Source organism: Canis lupus, chromosome 11 (assembly GCF_003254725.2).
Source record: "Canis lupus dingo isolate Sandy chromosome 11, ASM325472v2, whole genome shotgun sequence".
Classification (NCBI taxonomy): domain Eukaryota; kingdom Metazoa; phylum Chordata; class Mammalia; order Carnivora; family Canidae; genus Canis; species Canis lupus.
In genome coordinates this window covers 72,550,480-72,571,938 of record NC_064253.1, presented here as the reverse complement: position 1 = coordinate 72,571,938, position 21,459 = coordinate 72,550,480, and the positions used below count along the sequence as shown (strand labels likewise).

The 21,459-nt window shown below is 47.7% G+C and overlaps 1 long non-coding RNA gene across 3 annotated transcripts in view; it reads left to right on the top strand.

The window, feature by feature from the left end:
• The window catches only part of LOC112650084 (uncharacterized), a 122,841-nt gene extending 107,886 nt beyond the window's left edge, over positions 1 to 14,955 (top strand). For all 3 annotated transcript variants that reach the window (XR_007414156.1, XR_007414157.1, XR_004803921.2), the window contains 3 exons: positions 10,022 to 10,139; positions 14,023 to 14,167; positions 14,321 to 14,955. This is a non-coding gene — a long non-coding RNA (uncharacterized LOC112650084). The remainder of the gene's footprint in view (positions 1 to 10,021; positions 10,140 to 14,022; positions 14,168 to 14,320) is intronic.
• Positions 14,956 to 21,459: the final 6,504 nt, after the last annotated feature.

Below are 21,459 nucleotides of genomic sequence, written 5' to 3'. Positions count from 1 at the left end.
AGACTCACCCGGTCTTTCTTCCAGCCGTGATTCCTGTCAGATCCTGCTTGGGACAGCTCTCTGCAACTGGTATAATTATCTGGGGTCATAGAATAGCTCTGGTTGAATTTTCCTTGGAGAGTTTCCTACCATTTTACTTTGCTGTCTACCTTTCTGCTCAAAATACTCCATTATCTTGAGATGGGAGAATTTTAAATGAGTGTTTGAGCCTTTCTGGGGCGAATGGGCTGAGCTGTTGAAGAGTCACGATAGTCTTTAACATTTAGTAGGGCACTAAGTGTGCCAGCCACTGAATTAGGTGCTTTCAGCTGTTATTAACACATAATTTTTGCAAGAACCCTCTATTTTGTATGTATATATTTCTTTTTTTGTATGTATTTATTTCTAAGGTTTATTTATTTATTCATGAAAGACACACACAGAAAGAGGCAGAGACATAGGCAGAGGGCTCCCACAGCAACCGCATGCAGACTCGATCCCAGGATCCTGGTGTCACAACCTGAGCCGATGGCAGATATTCAATGACTGAGCCACTCTGGCACCCCCAACCCCCTATTATATTATAGTATATATGCCATATGTATCATACTGTATATATATATATATATATTTTAAATATAAAATAGTATATATATATATTTTTTAAAATATATATATATACTATTAATTACCCAATGTTATAAATATGGTAACTGGAGCATTATCAACTGACCCTATGTCCAATTGTGACCAAGTAATCGATGCCAACATTTGAACCTGGACCGCTGGATCCATGCCTAACCACCGCGCTGTAGTGCTCTTTAAGATTATAGTGTAAGCATTCAAATTGAAGAAAGCATCAGAAAGAAATGCTGGCTTCGTCTCATCACACATCGGTATTCACATTTGCCAATTTGTTGATTTTTTGAAACTCATCAAGGTAGTAGGTGTCACCTCCACGGTATTTCTGCCTTTGGAAGCACTTACCTGTGTGAGCCTGTGATAATAAAAGGAGGCTCGTGCGGGAGCACCTGCCTGGGCCCATTTCTAAGCCCCGGAGGTAAAGGCAGTTTGCAACGAAATAGGAACAGGCCGCCAGCCAGGACTGTGACCTCGGGGAGAGCGGTCACCCTGATTCCCGGTGGCTTTCGATCTGTGGGAGCCTGCCTTTGTGAGGCCCAATCGAATTTCGTCTTTGTAGCTTCTGCGGGATATCTCCACATATTGCCTCTTTGTTCTAGAAAGGGTTACCAGCTCATCTGAGACATCCCGTTACTGAACGGTGGAGTCCCACGGGACCAGCCTGGCACCAGGAGCTCTCCCCAGTGGCACAGGGAAGGAGCCAATCCTCAGAGCAGGGATTTGGGGCTGGGGCATCCAGAGTGTCTGTCCTACCACACGCAAGCCTGGAAATGGAAAAGAGTTGACATTTAGCTTGCTGCCAGCTGCTGCTGGAAACACAGATACGGATAATTTATCTACAAACAACATTAAAAAGATAGGCCTCCCTCTTCAGGCAATACTCTGAATATGGGGGAGATTGATAACAATATTCATCAATTATCCTTTATATTTGATGTTTCCTCAGACATTTTTCCTATCTCTCACAATAATCTTATGAAACAGATAGGTTGTATTTCTATTTTATACACGAAGAAACCGAGGCTCGAGGAGGAAAAGTGACTACTTGAAGGACAGGGAAATACTGAAAATGAGAAATACTGTCCCAATCAGCTTCAAACACCAAGACGTTGGTAGACCGTGCAGGTGTTAACACAAATGTGTGACGACGCCGGTGTCTCCGTGGGCAGCGCCTTGTTCTTGGGAATGGGTCACGTAGCAAATTTTGTCCAGGTTTTATCCGTGAAGATAATTATTCTTTCATGTTATAGCCTCAACTTCGGATCTGTTTTTACCTAGGGAAATGCAGTTAATAGATTGAAAGTGGATGTTCTACCTGCCCACGTTGTTCCAGGCCCAACCTGGTAAGCATCCCGGCAGGGCCTACTGGGGCTACCTGGTAACCCACTGTCTCTGCATCTCACGTCCATTAACCACAAACAACAAATAGCTGACCTATGCAGGATATTTATTATGTGCCAGGCGCTCCTCCTGAGCCCTGTGACTTCACCTGAGCTGACCCCTCACCCCCAAAACCGCCCTCCCAAATTCCTCCCCTGGGCCTTTATCTCATAATCTCCTTTATATCCACCATTTTTTTCTAGAACATTCCTTTCACTGTCTTGCCTTACCTGAAGTATGTCTGTCCCCCGAGGGCGTCATATCCTCCACGGCTTTATGGAGAAGGCAATTTTTCTCTCTCGTGTCACATACTTCCAGACGGGTAGCTGGGGAGTAACCAGATTTCTCCCATCCATTGCCCCTCCCTGCCTTCTGCAAAAGTTTACATTCTTGGAAAGACGTCAACTGCCTCCTGCTTCCTCGTGGTGACTGTCTACCCACACTCCCGTCCCCCTCCAATCCAGCGCCTGTGCCTCAGTCACTCTCCACGCCATTGTCCATCTTCATTCTTGGAACTGTCAAAATCCGGGTGACAGGTGCACTCAAATCATCCAGCATTCAAATCTCCATTTCTTGACCTTAATTACGAGAAACATAATTGTCATGAACTTTGTTCCAGTCTGTCCCAAGCACTTGTTCCCATGGCCACATCTTAGATCCACATCGTTTGAAAGCACACCCAAGACCATCTCTAATGCAGACCTTCAGTCACGAGTCTTTTGTCCTTTGCTCCCCTGACCCCACTGCTATAATGAGATGCCGTCCGTCACAGCTCCCACCTTTGCTTCCTTTCTTATTGAACTTGGATTCTGTGGCCACCACTGTCATCATTGCATGATGAAAGGTCTCAGTACCTTTGCTCCTCACTCCCTCGCCGTAGGTGATATCTAGACAAAATTGATCGTGAATACCCACTCAGGGCCCGGGCGCACTCGACAGAGAGCCACGGTCTCAAACCTCAGCTGTGCTCTGAGGCCTGGGTCACAATCCTTCCATGCCTCTCTAGTCTTCCATGCTCCCCTGAACCCAGAAACACATGGATTCCTACTCCCATTCTTTAGGATAGGCTCAGCCTCCAGGCCAGCCAAGCTTCCCCAACACATCACACGTAAAGGAGAAAACCTCCCCCAAATCTGTCAACCCGTGTACGGGCGTCCTTGTCTCCTCTGCCTCCTGCTGCACGCCAGAGGGCTTCTCTTTCCTTCACATTAAAAGCTAACCACCCTCACCCTGTGTGAGGTCTCTGGCTTTATCTCTTCTCACTGCCTTGCCTCCTTCCACCCTTTATCCACCAGGATCCTGGGGCACCAGCCCCCTCTCTAGGGGTCCATTTACTCCCCATGCAAATGTCTTCCCGGCCCCCTCTGGCAGCGCTTCTCCAGGATTCCACGTGTCTCACTTACACTCCACTTATTTTCTTACTCCCACATCCAAGATCACAAAAAAAAAAAAAAAAAAAAAAGTCTGCTCAAGCCACGTCCATTTGCTCAACTCCCAGCACTCGTCAATCCAGACCACAGCGGTGCCTCCCCAGCAATCCACTCAACGTGTTCTTGTCAAGGTCAATAATAATAATCCCAATTTTGTCAAATGCCATGACCACTTTTCTGCCCGTGTTTCATTCAATCTCTTAGCAGCTTTAATCAGAGTTATTCACCCTTTTCTTCTCACACCACTCTTAATAATCTCTCTCCTCTCTCTAGCTGCTTTTTCTTGGTCTTCTTTGCATATTTCTCTTCCTCTACCTGACATCTAAATGTGGGAGTGCCCCAGGGCCTGTTCTCCTTCTTTCTCCATATACTTCCCTTAGAGAAGTCTATCCATTTTCATTGCTTTAAACGTCATATATATGCTGATAACTTCTAAATGTAAATTTCCAACATAAATTGCTCCTTGAACTCCAAATCTGTGTATCTGCCCAGCTGACATATCTTTTTAACACATCCACAACCTTAAAGAATCTTCTCTTACCTCTGTCCATCCATCGCATCCAATGGTACCACCGTCATTCAGTTGCTCAAGCCCAGCATGTCAAAGTCACGCGTGAGTCTTTGCTCCCTCTTTGACACCCAAATGCTTATCAAATTTTCCGTCGTTTCTATTCATGAGAAATATTTCAGATCCATAGACTTCTGCTTCTCTTTCCTCCACATTATCTCAAGGCTCCGCCCTGCCTCTCCTGGACTAGTACAAGGGCCACTTTTACTCTTACTGTCAACAAATCTCTGTCTCACAGAAGAGTCAGAGGAATGCTGTAGTTACATAAATAATACAAAGTCAGTCGTCTGCTTTAGGTGCTCCAGTGGATTCCCTTCATACTTAAAACAAAGCTCAATGCCTTCCAAACCTACAGACTCTACACAATCCAGCCTCTACTGACTTGTGTTTTGCCCTTCCTCTCCTGGTCCAAGACCACAAAGAAAGGGTTGGACCCCAGAATAAGTACAGGGATCCACCTGGCAAAGGTGAACTCTTCTGTTCTCCCCCTTCATAAACTCTGTCCATTTTCATCATAGTATTTACAGGTTAAAGGCTGAACGTTTGTTTATATCCTTATTGTCATCCTCTCTCACTTCATTGCAAGTTCCGTGACTTCAGGATTTATGTTTGTTTTAATCACTAATACACACCAGCAAACAGAGAGTTGATACTTTATAAATAACCGTCGAATGCATGAATGTTGCTGGATGATAATTATCAGATTCATATGTAGATAAATGACATATTTCTTGTACAAAGATTTAGTGTTTAGATTATACTTTGGGGAACCCCCAAATACATTTCAAGTGAATCGAAGTTCTATGTGACACATACGATGGTAAACCATCTAGCATATTAAGAGCACAAACACTGTTCCTGGTGGTTTAGCATCCTCCTCACTGCTATCATGTTGTGCTTGTTAACACTCTCATCAGTAGTTTATAGAGCATATTTACCAAATTCCAGCAGCTGTGCTAGACACAAAGTTGAAAAAATGAGGAGTAACACATTCCTTGTCCGAGGTATACTTGTAGGAGAGAAAGCAAAGACACATTAAAAGACAAACAAGGAAAATGCAGAAAAAGCTCTATGATTTGGACTTTTAATCAGATTCCTTTTGATGAAATAGGAATTAGAACAAGCAGTCCCAGGTATTTTTGCATGCAAATATTGTTATCATGTACTAAAAGCAGCACTTTAAAACCAGAAAACAGAAATACGAGTCATACTGTCTTGTCTCAAAGAATTCATATCCTGGAGAAATTAACTCTAGCATTCTTATTATATTAATCTGCACTCCACATAGAGGATGTATTTCTGTTTTTATCCATAACATTGCTGCCAGATTAATAAGAATTTTCAAGATGTTAATGGATTGATTTCAGCATAATTGTAACTATATTAATTCAGTGCAATTACTTCTCGGTAAAATTTAAATGAAGCTAAATTGAAGAAATTAGAAATATTTGAAATCTCTAGATGGAAGCCTGGAGGCATTGTAACCTTGTCTACTCTCGTCTCAGAGAATTTGTAGTCAAGCTCTGGGAAGGTGGTGAGGACTTTCTTGTAAATTGAAGAGTTTCAAACCTTATCAGCACTTTAGAATTTAGATTTCCCAAAGGGATCGAGAAGGAATTAATAATAACCCCTGAGCGGTCCCTTGGGACAAATGTGCCCAATCAGTCATTCAACACATTTTTTAGTGCTCTGTTACAAACAGATGCCCACAAGAAAATACCCAGATGTAGGAGGCTAGTTTGGGCACATAGTTGAAGCTATAGGGAAATTACGAAAAACTTCCAAAATGCAACATCTTTAAAGAACTCTTACGTAGAGGGATCAACATCATGTGATAAAAAATGCCCTGACTTAGGAGATCAGCTCTGTCGTTCATCAGAGGTTCACCTTTGGACTGGCCCCTCTGTGTCTTGCTTCAGTCTTGTCATGATTCTTCTAACTTTGCAGTGCACTTTTGAAGATCAGATGGACGTGGGAGCACTGTTGTCAACAGTTAAAAACTTTACAAACGTGACTAAAGGGAATGACTGGAAAAGCACTTGAGAATTGTAATTAAACCAGTAGGAAGAATATGGTAGCAGGGCTTCTTAAGGACAATGTCCAATTTAGGAAGATTGGCTCAAACATATCCCAGCATCTCTAGTCTTGCCAATATACTTGTTCCATTTCTTTTGGCTACTTAATAAAGAATGGTGACTCAGTCAACTCTTTTGTTGCACATCCACCATGCCAGGCTCTGCGATAGGCTCCATGAGGGCTGGTGAGATACCAGATATCGACATTTCAGGTTCTATGTGAGCTCAGAATTAAATAGGAAAAGAAGAGGAGGTAGTCAAATTTAAATATTTGCACCTTCCTAGATGCTCTTCATACTGTAGATCTCATGTAAGTGTTACAATACATAAGGGAGATTTCTCTTTCCTTTTTATATACGCAGATGAGGTCCACAAGATGCTAAGTGAATGCCCAAGATTAGAGTTCTCGAAATTTAGATTAAGAAAAATCAGCAATTTCTAAAAAAACAAAAATCATGTACTTTCTACTATACTTAGTGTGCTTCTAAGTTAAAAAAAGAGTCATAAACAAAAATATAAAAATAGATATTAACTGTCAAATTAATGGTATAATCTAAATCTCTTCCACCCCCACCAGGATCTCGCATGGCTGCTTTCCAGATTTCTGCCCAAATATCACGCTTCCAGACAGACTTTTCTGCCCACCTATCTAATGGCAGATCCACTCCCACCTACTTATTGACATGTCCTATTACATCACTGTGTTATTAATACCATAACCCTCATCTCGCTCTTCAATTGTCATTTTTATTTCTTAAGGAGGTAATACAGCACCACAGGAGCACAGAGTATGGATCAGTGCTGTCTGATAGAAATATAACCCAAGTCACACACAATTTTAAATTTCCCAGGACCCTCATGTAAATAAATAACAAATAAATAAATAAATAAATAAATAAATAAATAAATACATACAGATAAAATGGATTTTAATGATCTATCTTATTTAATTGACTATATGCAAAATATCATCAATGCATCATCAACAGACACACATAAGCAAGAAGACATTGGATGCTTTTTGGTACTCTGGAATTTTGTGTGATAAGACATGTCGGTTTGGACTGGCCACATGCCATGTGGCCGGTGGTTTTCACAGCACCGGGTAGGGCTTTCTGGGTTCCAAGCCAGCTCTGACACCCCTTCACTGTCTAACCTAGAAATTAAATTCCACTAGAAAAGGTGTTATCTTCTCTCTACCTCCCTTGAACCCCAATACCTAGAACAAAGGTTGACGTGCTCTAGGAATGACCACTTACAGCAAGTGCTTGTGCTTAATGTGCTGGGGCAGGGGAGCCCGGAGCCTCACTCTGAGTGGATTTAGACGTGCACAGAGGAATGTGAAGACAGACCTAGATCTAGGAAGCTCAAGGGGCCCGAGCAAGATTAATGACCAATGGCCTGATTCTTGTTTGGAGAACAGTATCCAGAATCCTCTTCTGCATGAGGAGATGTGGAAGCAGAATGGCGAACAGAATGTTTCTAATCGATGCTGAACATTCCTCCAAGGATCGTATGGACCTGAGTGTGAATTCCATTTCCATCCGGGTGGTCTTGGTGGGCAACCTGTCCAATCTGTCTGTGCCGGAGTTTCCTCATAGGCGACGTGGAGAGTGTTAATCCTGAATCCTTATTTAAGGATTGAATAAAATACTGTATGCAAATCGTTAGACATCTAGTGTACATGCAGAAAGTCCATCGGTGTTGCTGATCCGATTGCCCTCGCTGCCCTCACTGCTCATATTTATTTCTACGTGGATAGGGCGCTAATTTGAAACCTTGAATGCCAAGCTACAAAATCCCAGCTATAGTCTCAATAGCCACGTTGCCGTCAATGCTTACCAGCTCCTATTGCCCCATCCTCCAAATAAACCTTTTAACAAGTCTTCATCGCCTCTAGGCTGAAGCCCAAAGCCCTGACCAATGCCCCCAAAACTGTCTACATTTGGGCCTCACCACCTTCGTTTTCCTCCAACCCTTTCCACATTACAGTTTAACCATACTGAATCATCTAGAATCTTCCAAATAGGGGAGCATAAGTGGCTCAGGTGGTTGAGCATCGGCCTTTGGCTCAGATCATTATACTGGCATTCTGGGATTGAGCCCTGCTCAGGGAGGAGATTGCTCCTCCCTCTCCCTCTGCCCTGCCCCCATCTCTGAAATAAATAAATAAAATCTTAAAAAAAAAAGAATCTTCTGAATAGCCCATTCTATTTCAATTCTACTTCATGCAACTCTATCTTTGAATATACCATCCCTCTGCCCTCGTCATTCACTTGTCTGCCTGGAAAACTCCTGCATGCACTCCAAAACCCATCCCGAGTGTCCTATCCTGAGCAAAAGGGGCAGGTATGGGGCCATATCTTCCACAGAGCAGTTTTTAATGCAGCTTCTTATTTACATGCCAGTTTCCTTCACGAGACTGCCGTATATTCGAAGGAAAGAGCGGGGTTTTATTTGTGTGCGCATCCCCAATGCGCGGCACAAAATAGATGTTCAGTAGACACTTGTTAAATGAATGGATGTTTACGCTATAGGCGATGGGAAACTCTGAAGACTGCGGAGTTACCGAGGTTTTCGTTAACGTCTGGACTGCTACATTTCAATTCCTCTTTGCATAACTCTTAAACTGATTATCCGGGAACCCCATCCTCTCCGAAACAACTGCTGTCAGTGCCTCACATATGAGAAAAAGATTAAAACCCAAACCCGCTTTCCTGGTATTCATCTTCCTCAGCGACGCTTTAAGTGCTCCTGGCTTATAAGGTGGGATTTCCTAATTGTGTTTAAATCTCCCATCTACTGCTGGCCATAGATGCGCTAACAAATGAAAGTTTAAGGGGTGGGGTGGGGGGGGAGAAAGTTTTGCCTCTTATAGCAGGGAAATAGTTTGAGGCTATGTTTTAATTAAAATGAATATCTGCGCTATCTTAATGTTATTGCCAGTTAAGTGTAGCAGGGTGATTTAAGAGTTCTATAACACAATTATACTCTGGTAATGAAGCTCTGCAGAATTATCCTCAGAATTTAGAATGCAGAAGGGAGCAGTAGCTCTCATTTGTAACCACGTTACGGCCTTTATTGTTACAGTATTTTCTGTTTTCTTCAAAGATTAACTCAATCGTATTTAAGTCTCTGGCTACATTACAGAGAGAGAGAGAAAACGGGCAACAGGAGCTGCTTTAGCGGCTCTGAAGCCCGTCTTAATGTTCCAGGGCGAGGACAAAATAGCAGGGAAATTACGGCTCGGTGTCACCTTCCTACCGCTCTCCCCGCGGCCCTGCCCACTGAGCCCCCTCGGCGGGTCTGTGCAGTTCCTGGCCAGTTGTCTGCTGGGCGGCAGGACGATGGGGACAGAGTTGGGAACACGAGCCAGGGATGACTGCTTTCTGGGGAGAGGGAGGCCGGGCACAGGAGTCCGCGCTGTCCTTGGTTGCGCGTCCCCCGAAGGCATTTGATGTGGGACGAGGGCCGCTCCGGCTCGCATGCTGCGTTAATAGTGGTGAAAGGCGTAAATCCTGGCAACGAATCCAGAATCCATCATGCATTATCTGTGGGGCCGCAGACGAATCATGCAGCCTCTCCAGGTCTCAGTTGATTGATCTGCAACATGGGGAGATAGTCAACACTACCTTGCGGAATTTTTGGGAGGAGGTAACATCCAAGAGAGGTTGCACCCGCAACTTCGAACGGTGACTGGCACGTGGTACGTGCTCAAAAAGTGACAGCTAACCTAATTATTGTAGAGATAACTCTTGAGTGACTAGGCTGGAGCTCTGTTTCCCCCAAGTGGCATCATCAGAAGGCTGGCAGAGACCAAATCATACACATGTATATTCCCTAAAACTCACACTTCGAAAAGCTTAAAAACAAATTTTGGTTCAATGTAACCAATATTTAACAGCCATTATGCAGAAGACCTCACTCCAAGCATTTCACGTTAACAGAGGCATGAAGCATATCTATCTTCAAGGACGCGTCTTCAAGGCTCCATCTTCAAGGATCTTATAGCACAGTGGGGGAAGACAGACGTGCGGACACAGATGTTCTAAAGAAAGGGACATGGTGAGTAGCAATGCGAGGTAAGGAATATTTTACTTCCATTGGGGAAGATTTTAATGAAGGAGTGACATTTGAATGGGATGTTGGGGGACAAATGATATTTTCATAGGCAGAAAATATTGGGAAGGGACTCCAGGCCGAGAGAGAATCGCGACCGAGTTCAGATTTAGCAAAGTCCAGGGAACGATTAGAGAAGGGGAGAAATCTATTGCCAGGGCAGCACAGCAGGGTGCGTGTCTTTGGGGACGGGCTGTAACAGGGTGACTTTACAGAGGTCCAAGTCAAATCATTTTCACTCATGGAAGGCAGATGGAGGAGTTTTAACATAATCCCACGGGAGCCTGAGTGTTTCCGAGGAGGGTCAGTCCATGATCGGACATCTTCTGTACTTGTTTCTGCGTTGACGTCTGCTCAAGGATACAGGATGCTATAATCCCTTAAGGCTATCTTCACATCAATAGACTCAATTTGAAGAGATGTGGCAACTTCACCTCCCCTTTGATCCCCAGAAAAAAAAATTGTTGACCTAAACATTATTATTTTTTAAAATTCATTTTCTTTCTGAGTAGGCCCCACACCCAGCATGGAGCCCAATGCGGGGCTTGAACTCACGACCCAGAGATCAAGACCTGAGCTGAGATCGAGAATCAGACACTCAACTGACTGACTGAGCCACCCAGGCGCCCCTATCTAAACCTTAAAATGATGAAAATAGTTCCTTCGTCTTCTCCTCCAAAGCTCTGCTTCCTTCTTCTCATCTTCCATCATAGTAACTAATGCTTATTTGACATCCACTGTCTTCTGAATTCCATACTTCACTATTTACATACTTTAGCTCATAGTAATGATAGGAGCTTCCTGTTATTATTACACCTATTTTTCAGAATAGAAAATTGACATTTCTAAAGATGAAATGCCTGGGCTACCATGAATCCAGCTGGTGAGCAGTAATAACACTAGAGACTAGGTCTGCTTCCAATCCCCTTAATGGCACATGCAGTTCTACTCTACCATGGATGGGGTCAGGTCGTTGGTAGGTCATTAGCTTCTGGAAGGAAGCATGGTGTGGCTTTGACATGAGAGCCAAGAGATGGGGGTTGTACAACTGATGATACCCACTCGTGATGTGATGTTTTCCAGGTCACTTGTCCTCCCCAGGTTCTCACTTTTTCCAACAGTAAGATGAGAAGACAGACCTAAAACATTTCATATTCATAGAGAACTTGCCTGTTTGTTCTTTCATATCTGTAGGATTTTTAAAAAAAGATTTTATTTATTTATTTGACAGAGAGAGAGCACAAGCAGTGGGGGCAGCAGGCAGAGGGGAAGGGAGAAGCAGGCTCCCCGCTGAGCAGGGTGCCTGACACAGGGCTCGATCCCTGGACCCTGGGATCATGACCTGAGCTGGAGGCAGATGCTCAACCGACTGAGCCCCTCAAGTGCCCCTTGTTTGTTTTTTCATATCTTTAACTCATTAGCTTTTTTTTATTTTTAAAGATTTTATTTATTCATGAGAGACACTGAGAGAGGCAGAGACACAGGCAGAGGAGAAGCAGGCTCCGTGAAGGGAGCCCGACATGAGACTCGATCCCGGGACTCCAGGATCACACCCCAGGCCGAAGGCGGCGCTAAACTGCCGAGCCACCCAGGGATCTCCTAACTCATTAGCTTCGATGCTCACGGCGAGGGCATTGCCCCACTGCACCCACGATAGAGCTCAGGTTTGGAAAAGGGACTTTCTCAAGTCCCTGTACCTAGGAAGTATCAGAGCCAAGACCTGAGCACGCGTTTTCTGCCAACTAGCTCAGTGCTTTCCCTACCACTCCAAACAGAAGCCCTTCCCAGACAGGAATTTTTGCTGCACTTAACCTACACTCCCCGACACACAATTTTTTTTTTTTTTACAAACTTTGAATCTTAAATTATCTCTTAAATTATTTTCTAAACCTTTGCTGACCCTTTTAAAATCAGCATATAGCACCATCCCTTCAAGTTATCTTTGCATAAGCAAAATAAAGGCATTCTAATGAGTTTGTGCAAAATGCTTTGCATCAACATGTATGCTCTGGGAGGAGAGGTAGAGCGTGCTTCTCTCCGTGCCCTTGAATGGACGGCATTAACAGTAATGCCCCTAGGTATTTACATCACAAATCTCCCCCTGTCCACCCTCCAGATGTTATTAAGCCAAGATTCCCTATTGATTCACAGTGATGTCAGAAAGTAGAGCCAAGACATAGTCAAATCCTTAGCTCTAAAATAAAATAATAAAATAAAATAAAATAAAATAAAATAAAATAAAATAAAATAAAAAATAAGAAATAAATCACCAAAAACACCCAGGGCAGTGGTGGGACAGAGAAGCTCAGCCACAGAGCTGTCAGCCAACACAACACATATAAATTCCGTTTCTTGGATGGAGAAACATAATCATTAGTCTGGAAAAATTTCCCTAGGCTCTGAAATGGACACACCGTAAATAATGGGAGCATGAATGGATTATGGTGAGAATCTACCCAGCTTATCAGGACCCCACCCGTTGTTTTCAGCCTGAGAATCATTTTCTTTATGGTGATTTGAAGAATGTAATCAGCGGCCTCTGTTGACCAATGGAGATGTATGGTGGTTTACAACGTCCTTGGTATGCTCACATTCTCCTCCCCCTTGGAAGTGGCCCCCTCTGCCTGGCTAATGTTATGCCACTCGACTACCTTTGGCCAAAGCTCACTGGACAAGCTATGGATTCCAGTGGGGACCCCAGCCTAGAGGGTGGGCGGTGCCACTCTGATCTTTCCTCCTAGAAATTTGGACTTGGGATATGGCCGGAGTCCATGACCCAGGGAATGGCAGGGTCCTGCCCGCTGAAGGGCGTGCGCTGCCATGGGGCAGCACAGTTGCGATGAGTGTGATATTGGGAAGAGTTGACCGCGGCACATGGAGAAGACAATGAAGCAAATAGGCAGGAAGAAAAAGACACAGGAAACCATGGGCCTTCAAGCAAAGAAAGGGAAGATACGTGTCTTAGCTTCTGGCCCCGCTCTTTGGGAGCAAGGTATATTTCTCATTCCCAGGTAAAGGGAGCAGGGAGGGTGTCTTCCAAAGCTTCTCAACCCTTTTCATTATTTTACCTTTGCAAATTTGAGAGGTTGGCGTTTGCTCCTTAAAATCTTACAGATCTTTAAAATATTCGTTAAGGTGGGAAAAACTTGGTAGTACGAACACTCATGATAGTTCATGATTTACAAAGAAACAGATATGTGACCGGATATCGGGATTCGATGCTTTATTTCTACACAATAAGCATTTGGGGCAACTGGCTGCACCCAAGGCAGTTCTGTTTTAATTTTTATGCCTGTGTGGTTTTCCCGTTAATAGTAATCGAGGAGTTCTTGCTAATGATGATGCCTGGTATTTATTGAATGTTTACTATCTTGAGTAATTGGCCAAGAGTTTACATGAATTAGTTCACTTATTTCTCAAAATCACCCCACAGGGTAGGTATTATTATTGCTCCACTTTACAGATTAGCAAACTGAGCCTCTGAGGAGTTAAATAAGGATTTACATTTGATAAAGGGTCCAGGCATGGGGCAGTGAGGCAAACTGCCAGAGTCAGTGTTCTGAATACCTATACCAAATTCCTTGAATATGCAGCATGGCTTGGTACCCTATGTTTGAGGGAAAAAACCCCATATAAGATGCAAGTGGGGTCTGCCCTGTGAAGGGACCAGCCCAAACTCTGTCCAATAGGGATGCTTATATTTAATACTGGATATAAATTTAGTAAAATTCTTCGAGGAAATATAAATAAAGGGTTTGCCACAGAGACAGGGAATCTGGAAGCCAGTTACGATTCCAAGTGATTTTTTGACCACTTTCCAATTGTACAGCGGTTGAGGGTATGCATTCCTGTCGAGAGAGCTGTGTCTGAAGAGTGGAACCAGCCTCCGTTCGCTGCAGGACTTTGAGGGGGTTACTATGCACTCCTGTAGCTTCATTGATGAAGTGGAGCCGATTCTATACCTGCTCCGGAAGGTAAGAGGAAAGGAGCCCAATACAAACAAAGTAAATCCCTAACACTGACCACTCACATCGCAGACACTTCATAATGATATTTATCGGGATGACTGAGGCCCATGGAACTGCGCTGCTGATTAGATAATTTCTCTGTTTATTGAATGTCCACAGGTGCAGAATCTGAGGCTCAGAGAGGTCAAGTCACTACTCAAAGGTTGCAGAGCAAGGAAGACCCAAAAGGAAAATTCGAGCCCAGCTGTTTCAGACCCAGTGCGGGCTTGCCAGCTTGCTGAGAGAAGACCATGGAGGACCCCTGAGACCTTGCCGTGGAATGTGCATCCACACCCATTGGGGCGTAAGAGAGTGAGTGTGCAGGAAGGATAGGGACACGCTTTATTCCTGCCCGGAGACAGTATGGACATCGTCATCAGAGAGTTAGCTATCAGTACTTGGGGGCTCTCAGGAAAATGGTGAAAGGCGATGAAATGGACAAAAAAAAAATTATTGGGGGCTGGGTCTGGCCCACCCTTCTGGGTTATATCTCCCTTTCCATGTCTTTGAGCCATTTACCACCCTGAAATTCCAAGAAAACCCATAATAATGCAAGGGATTATTAATCCCTAGAGTTGCAAATTGTGTCCAGTGGAGATGAGTTGACGGCTGCCCAATAGAGAGTAACCAGTTTTGCCTGCCTGCCTACGTGTGCTCCTTGATTTCCCCCTTTGAATGGGTTGTAACGTCTTTCTGGTCCCCTCACTAATTCATGAGTTCAATAAAATATTTGGCATATGCTCCTGTCATATTTATACGAGAGTCATGTCTTATCTTTTGCTAAAATTGCTCATAAACAGGACGGCGCTGCCCAGTGCGTTGTATGGTAGAGCCAATCAGGTACAAGCAACTGTTTCAGAGGGAAGTCAAAGCTTTGCCTTGCGTCGCAGGTGCAGTCAGACCAGAAACACGCCATTCGTCGGATGGAAGGGAATGACACATGAGGGGTCGGAGGCCCAAGACAGACAGGCTTCCCTCCGTGCTTCCAGGGGCGGCTTGCCGAGAAGCAAGCGCCACGGCTGCTTCGGTGATAGCTGAGCAGCCCGAGGAGTGAGTGTGGGAGGGCGGACAGGCCGCGGGACCGGGAGTCTGGCGAACAGGGGCTTCCGTCCAGCTCTGCCATTAAGCAGCTGCGTGACCTTGGGCAAGTCACTTAACCCTGTGTTTCCCCATCTGCAAAATGAGATGCCGGAACGAAATTATCCCCAAGGTCCCTTCCAGGGCTAACTGGCTGTGGCCGTGTGATTCTGAAGACGCTGGGTGGTCATGGCTCAATGGTCCTGAGCAATTCTTAGCCCGGAAATGAGCAGACCTGCGTGGGAGCCAAGGGCTCGATGGTCTGTGGAATCTGGAATGAACTCGTCCCTCATCATCTTTCCTTCCATCAAGTATAATGGCCTCTGGCTCGGGGAAGGGTATTGGGTGGGAGACACCGAAGTGTCTATGTGAAAGGATTTAAACTTCAAAACCAGGGTTTTGGCGAGAGGGATCTTTGCGTCACCTCCGCCTACTGCTGAAGGGGATATATTTTAATTGTTTCTAAAAGTGGCGTCGAAAGCCATCATTGAGAGAAAACCAGTGCTTTCGAGAAGCTTTGCTGCTCACTGTTTACTTTTATGGAAAGTCACTTGAAACGCGCCATTCTTAGCGTTTGCCTACAGGTTGGGGGACTTTGGTCGAAAAGATGATAAAGTATAAACCACCAGTGAGGGTCCTGGGCTCAATGACCTCTGATTTCCCTGATACCGCACCTGCAGCCAAATATTATGACTGGAAATCATCGCGCTTTGTAACCTTTCTTCACTTCTAGGGCTTGCGCATCATACACAGTGTGCACTGAGCAAGGGCGGAGGAGATTTAATTCAGAAAGTCACTCTGTCTGTCTGAGCCCCATCTCTGGACCTTTAGAACGAGGGTCCTGGCTTCGTACCACGGAGGCCTTCCCCTTCCGAAGTGAGCATCCTGCTTCGCACCTGCGGTGTAGCTCTGCTCGGACAGGAGAGCGGAAAACTGAATCTGAGAACAAGACCCTGGACCTCAAGGGGTCCTCACTTGAATTTTCCAGGAGCCCTTCCGTCCATCGATTTCTGCCCAGGAATTTAAAAGGCGGGGTCTCGTATCAGCTCAGAGTCCGTTTCCGAGTTCCTAGATCCCCGGCAGGCATCTTTGAGCTTCGCAATTGATACATCTCCCCAAGTGTTTCCTCCACATGACATTTGATTCTTCGAGGTTCACAATTGCATTCTGTTCCATTCCAGGAAGTTCAGTGGGGTGAAACGTCGGACTTCTGGGAGTATAGGCAGTGATGGAAGAACTTGTAAAGTAACAACAAATCTCTGGTTTCCTCTCAATCAGAAGCGGAGCCGTGATTTCGGCAAGAACGTGACCTTATCATCCAGTGTTGCGTTATCGTCCAGCGAAACCCAGGAGGCCCGGAGTCAGCCAGAGCCGGGCCGCGGTCTCTACCCCCCGCTTCCAGGCTAGGTGAACTTGGCCTCCCCTTAACTCCTCTGGGCCTCGGGGTTCTCACTCTAGAACCTTCTGTGAATTCAATGAGAAAATGCATGAAATCATGAGCTGCATCAAATACGCATGAATTAAATGAGAAAAGGCATTCACTAGAACACCCGACCTGTAATGAGCGTCAGTAAATGGTTATGGAGGCTTTCACCAACAGCGTCGTGATTCACGGGTCGCTGGGATCACTCTATTTCTCACTGACTGTAGTTTCGAAATCTGTTGATCCTAGATGAACCGCTTCACTCTTGACCTCAGCGCCTTCGGCTGTAAAACTGGGGAGATAGAGGGATGAGGCGTCCCCCAAGAGCATCTTTCAACAATAACGTCCTGTCATCAAGAAGACCGAGAGGTATAACCACTTTCATCTTCTCTGCCAACTCCAGCCGCTGAAAAGTGCTTTTCTGGAATGTTCTCTTGGAATAGCATCGTGATTAAGAGCACGGATTCTGGAGCTAAATTGCCTAAATCTTTATCCAGGTCGACTAGTTTATTAACCACGTGGGATCTTAAGCAACGTATTCAGTCTTGCTGTGCTCACGGTTTCTCCTCTGCAAAATAAGGATCAGAGGGGCCTGTACCCCATAGGACTGCGGTGAGGACTCGTCGAGTCAATCTATAAACAGGCCTGAGGGTCTCCCTCCGGGTGGGTGCTGTGTTCAGGTTTTGTGGCTCTTGCGGCCAGGAGGCTCGAGGCCACCTCTGCGTTCAGGAGGAGAGCGCTGCGGGGGCAGCCGCGGGCACTGACGGCCTGGCCACGTTCCTTCTCCGTGCTGACACACCGTCATCCGTGATGGACACAGGACAGCCCCCCAGTTGGGACATCGGGGAGGCCGCTCGCTCCCGAAGAGAGAGAAACATGACCCGCTGCACACACGTCATCTTCGTTGGAGGAGAGGCTGTCGGAGGTTGGGGAAGGTCAGCCAGTCAAGCGCTGGAGGGGGAGGCAGAGGACACAGAGGGGGCAGCTCGCCCTTTTCGGACCCGAACACTTGAATTGCACGTGGCAGGACATGGTGCGCCCAGCAGGGAGGCACCCAGAGGTGCCTTGTGACAGAGAACGCGGGAGAGGTAGGGGCGATCTCTCTGGAAGTTTCCAGACGGATGAATATTGGAGCCCCGTTACCAGTCCTATTTCTGGCTGAGCCACTTCCTTTTGCAGAGGATTGAAAGGATTCAGGCTCTCAAGTCACAAATGGTCAAATTGGGTCCAGGATAGGGTCTAAAATGCTAATCCTACGTCTGTGGTGACAGCAATGGTGTGCTTCATTTTTGCCCCATTTTCTGTCAGGGAAATGGAAATTCAGCTGCTTGCCAATGATGTCAGGGTGCATGGAAGTACAAGAATTACCGGGGCCCCCGGGTGCTCAGCGGTGGAGCGCCTGCCTTCGGCTCAGGGCGTGACCCCGGGGTCCTGGCATCGAGTCCCACATCGGGCTCCCTGCATGGAGCCTGCTTCTCCCTCTGCCTGGGTCTCTGCCTCTCTCTGTGTGTCTCATGAATAAATAAATAAAATATTTTAAAAAAAACCCCAAGAATTACCAAGTATGTGGTGACACCATGAATTTACAGCAGAGCTTCACTGGTTTGCTGTGGTGTGGGGATAAGCATGGCTGGGATATGCAGACACGGGCATTCGGATGGGGTGACACACTAGAATCCCGGGATGCTTTTAACAAAATACAACTTGAATAAAACCTTTCTACGTTGAATGATTTCCATAAGAACAGCAATGGTGGAAAACTCACCATGGTTCTGTGTGGTACTGACATTATTGCCATTTTACTCATAAGGGGCCAAGGAGTCAAGGCTGTACTGATTAAATGGAGAACCACCTGCAGAGCTCGGTGACTTAGACAAGCATCTGTTATTTCTCACGGGTCCCGGGACCAGGTAGGGGGTTCCACTGGTTGGAAGAAGGTTTGGGTAATCTTGGCTGAGCTCAGTCTGGCTTCATGGATCCGGTGGGTCAGCTTGGGGCTGGATGGTCAGGGATGGCACCACTCGATGTTGGGCACTGCGTGGCCGTCAGCTGGGGGGACAGTGTGACTGGGCCATAGATCTCTCATACGCTAATAGGACATCTCAAGACTGCCCTTCTGGCCCTGGAAGGATTCTGGGAGAGAGAGAGACGAGGAGCAGTGGGAGGAGGAGGAGAATCTGCTTCCAGCTCGCTCGCAGCCCACACTTGGAACTGGCAGCATCACGAGCTCCCTGTGTTGGGCGGTTCCAGTCCTGAGGACAACTGGGCTTCAAGGACGGTGGAGACTGACTCCTCCTTCCTACCAAGTCACATTGCGGAGAATGTGGATGAAGGGACGCCTGACCAATTGCGGCCAGCTTTTGCAATCAGCCAACTGTAGGGTCCTATAAAGAAAACCAGACTTCATCTCAGGCCAGGAGTCACTCCGAAGGCTATGCCCTTAAGCGCTCTGCTGTGTAGACTCACTGTGTTTGCAGGCACGACAGTGGCCTTCTGGGACGGCTGAGTGTCCTCCGTCCCTCAGGTCGACGGCGGCACAGAGGGTTAGGGGTCAGCCCCAGCTGCTCCAGCACGAGCACCGCCTCTCACTGACCGTCTCCTCCAGGTCTTTGCTTTTCCAAAGTTAGAAAAAAGTAAAACAAAACCAGCTGACGCAAGTCCGTGTGGTCTGGTGGACAGACGGACACAGGACACCGAGGCGCCGTCATGGGTGCGGGAAGCAGCCGCACATGTGTCCTGTCACTTGCTCCCAGGCTGGGAAACCAATGAGCGATCGGTCTTCACCGTCCCCTTGAGCCAGGCAGCCCCGGACCAGGGCGCTTAGGGGACAGAAGAGAAGCGGCTGCGCCCTGCGTGTGCCCGACCCCAGTGGGAGCCCTGCAGGCGGCCCACACCGCCACGGCCCGGGGCCCCTGCCTCTGCTGCACGCGTCCTTCTCTTGTCAAGGTCACGTCCCATCATCGTTTCCTGGTTGTCAGCATTCCTCCGGGTTGGAGGAAGAGACAAGAAGGTTCCCCCGAGACCTTGAGGACAGAGGGGTGACCCTCGATTCCGCGCGGTCAGAACTCCAACAGATCAAAGAAATTTGTGATTTCACAGCCCCCGGGTTGCCTTCCTCCTCTGGCCCAGGCGACCTGCGTGCGCAGGCCCGACCCGGCATGGCGTGGGGACAGCCCGCTGGACACAGGCCGGCCAAACACCGGTGGAGAAAGGCTCTAGAAGAGGTTGCACGGTGGCAACTGTGAGCCCTGGCTCCCCGGGGAGAGTACCCAAGCCGGGCCGGGCCGAGAAGGGGGCTCTCTGGACGGATTTTAAAATTATGAGGTTCCCTGGGAAAGCTGGGACTTCCGGTTCTCTTGCAAAATACGATCCAGAAAGCCCAGGCTCACCAGACGGGAGGCGCTCGGGGAGGCCAGTCTCCACCCTGTCAGGCTCACCTAGGCCTGGCTGCGAGGCCCTGGGCACCCACGGCTCAGCCTCTGTACATCCACTGACCCACGCACCCCACGCACCCCATGCACCCCACGCACCCCACGGCCCACCCCGGAGCTCCCGTCTCCTCTGGGAAGCGCAGCAGCTCACTCTGCAGGTGCGGACAAGCTCCATTGGGCTCCCGGGGGGCCCACTCCTGGGGGTAGTGGGCTGGGGGCGCTTTCCTTTGAGCCCACCCTGGGCAGCGGGAAGGGCTTTCCCTAAGAAAGAGCCCCCGTGTCCCCCGGCAGGTGACGGCGGGCAGGGTGGGGGGAGGAAGGCAACGGAGGTGCAGGCGAGCAACACCTACGAAGCGGAACCTGAGCGGCGGGCGCCTCCCGGGGTGCAAGGAGGAGCCGGACCGAGGCCTGCGAGCTCAAGGGGTGTCCTGGGCCCGGAGGCCGGGGCGCTGTGTTTTGCCCACGGTGGGGAAAGACTAAACGCAGTAGGTGGACAATGAATTTCCCCGCGGACGACAGGGCGACCCTGGCGTGAGAACAGGTTGCCTGGCGGCCTCGATGGCAGCGGCCCGGAGGCCAGGAGACCCGAGGGGCGTGAGCGGCTCCTCCGAGGGATCCCGGAGGGAGTTAGAGCAGGAAGCCGAGAGGCATGTTCGTCTGACATTACGGGGCCGCTCCCTGTGGGCAGAGGCCGGAGGACTGGGCAGCTGGGTCCCGCTGGCTGTGCGGGGCCGCCGGGCGCGGCGAGGTCCCGACCCCGAGGGGCGCTACTGCGGGGCAGGGGGCGGACCCCCTCACGCCAGCTGGATTCGCATTTTAATTATTAGAAACCCCGCCCTGTAGAGTCAAAGCTGTCATCCCTCTGTGACTTAGGCTGCGTCCTCTGGAGCCACGGTGACAAAGCCTAATCCCTCTCCTGCATGACAGCATTTCAGGTATTGGATGACGGGAATCCTGTTCCTTAAACATCCTGTCCTTCGCAGCTCAAAAAAATTCCTTAGTTCTTTATAGGAGGCGACGTCCTCCTCTCGCACTCGCAGTGCACAGCGTGTTCAAGCCGCGTCCCCGGGGCAGGCCGGGCCTCAACGGCCCCCATGCCTCCGAGGTGGGTGGGGGGTGGGGTCTGCGAACAGAACCGAGCTCCCAGGGGGCTTCTGAAGCCCAGACTCGGAGCCGCACCCCATCCTGATGCTCTAGCCCGTGGGGATGAGTCCGAAGGTTTGGTTGTGGCAGGACTCGCACAGCAGGAAAGTTCCGTCTTGTCCCCGGACCACGTGCAGTGGCGTAGTCTGGGAGCCTATTAAAAATGCATAGTCTCTGGGGGCGCC